Below are 1,833 nucleotides of genomic sequence, written 5' to 3' on the forward strand. Positions count from 1 at the left end.
CAATATGCATAACTAGGCACCAAGGGGAGCCTACATATGAAATTTGAGAAAGATCCCTTCAGCACTTTCTCAGAAATAGCGATAACAAACTTCAATTGTCAAAATCCAAGATGGCTGCCTGTCGGCCATGTTGTTTTCCGATTGGTCTCAAAATGCAATATGCATAACTAGGCACCAAGGGGAGCCTACATATGAAATTTGAGAAAGATCCCTTCAGTACTTTCTCAGAAATAGCGATAACAAACTTCAATTGTCAAAATCCAAGATGGCTGCCTGTCGGCCATGTTGTTTTCCGATTGGTCTCAAAATGCAATATGCATAACTAGGCACCAAGGGGAACCCACATATGAAATTTGAGAAAGATCCCTTCAGTACTTTCGGAGGATTAGCGATAACAAGAATTGTTTACGGACGGACGGAGGGACGGACGGACGGACGGACGGACGGAGGGACGGACCACGGACCACGGACGCAGGGCGATTTGAATAGCCCACCATCTGATGATGGTGGGCTAAAAATATTCATGGCTAAAGTACGACGAAGATGAAGGTAAGTTATTTAGGTGTCAAATGGTTACTAAAATGTATTTTGTATGATATAAATCTCTTACATGTCATAATAAAATATAATTTTTTTAAATCATTTTTTTTAAATGTTATTGGCTAGTTTGTATGACTGATTTATAGGCGTATATTTAATATAAAAAAACTTAAAAGATGTCTAGTTGATATTTGAAAAAAATGTATTATTTCCAAATTTCACATTAGTGACTAATATATACTGACTTTGTTTAATCACAAAACCAAAAATTAAAATTAATTCTTTTTCAATATTTTCAGTGATTAGGTGAAAGTATTTATCTAGAGTGAAAGTTTCATGTTTAAACATTTTATTAATTTATTTTTATTAACTTTGAATGCTTCATTTGATTTGTAGGCATGTTTTGTAAGCAGTCTGCTTACAAAACTTAGCAGACTTATGGACAGAGATCAGAAAAAGAAATATCACTATCGCCACATTGTTTGATCCTGATGACAATTAAGTGTGAAGTTGTGCTGTAAGAAAATGGACAATTTGTGTGTGAAAATGACTGACAATTGTGACATTGGAAATCATATTATATTAGTGCTGTGACATTACATATTGCTATTGTGTTTAGTGTGATATCATAGTGCTTATTATTTTAAGAAATTTGAGCTTTGGAAGTGTATCAGTAACATTTAATTAGTAATCTGAAAGAGAGATAGAGAGAGACCATGAGTTTGAGAAAGTCTGAGTTGGTAAAGAGAATGAATGAAGAACGAGCAATGTATTAATTTAAGGATGTACAAATATGGATGAGTCAGAGATTGGTAAATGCTGATTGCTGTATTTATTTTTCTTACATATTGAATAAATAAATTCATATTACCATGATTAAAATAGTTTATCATTATTTCTGAAAACAATTTCTAAGAGGATTTTAATAACTACTGCACAACAAATCATCTCCCTAAAAATGAAAAGGGACATAACTCATGTAAACAAATTATCTCCCTTTAATTAATTAATATTGGTCTTGCGGCGCGCTGGGAAAATGATCCCGCAGTTTCCTCCATAGTAAAATCTGAAGCCATGGTGATCCCTGCATAACACTGGATATTGCCACCTGAAGACTGGATATTGCCACCTGAAGACTGGATATTGCCATCATAAGACTGGATATTACCATCATAAGACTAGATATTGCCAACATAACACTGGATATTGCCATCGTAAGACTGGATATTGCCATCATAAGACTGGATATTGCCACCATAAGACTGGATATTGCCAACATAACACTGGATATTG

At 34.4% G+C, this 1,833-nt stretch overlaps 1 long non-coding RNA gene across 1 annotated transcript; it reads left to right on the forward strand.

Moving 5' to 3' along the window:
• Positions 1-513: 513 nt before the first annotated feature.
• On the forward strand, positions 514-1,416 carry LOC117341610. Its single transcript, XR_004535676.1, has 2 exons — positions 514-549; positions 937-1,416. It is a non-coding gene; the product is annotated as an uncharacterized LOC117341610 (long non-coding RNA).
• Positions 1,417-1,833: the final 417 nt, after the last annotated feature.

The sequence above is a fragment of the Pecten maximus genome, chromosome 14 (genome assembly GCF_902652985.1).
Source record: "Pecten maximus chromosome 14, xPecMax1.1, whole genome shotgun sequence".
NCBI classification, from domain to species: domain Eukaryota; kingdom Metazoa; phylum Mollusca; class Bivalvia; order Pectinida; family Pectinidae; genus Pecten; species Pecten maximus.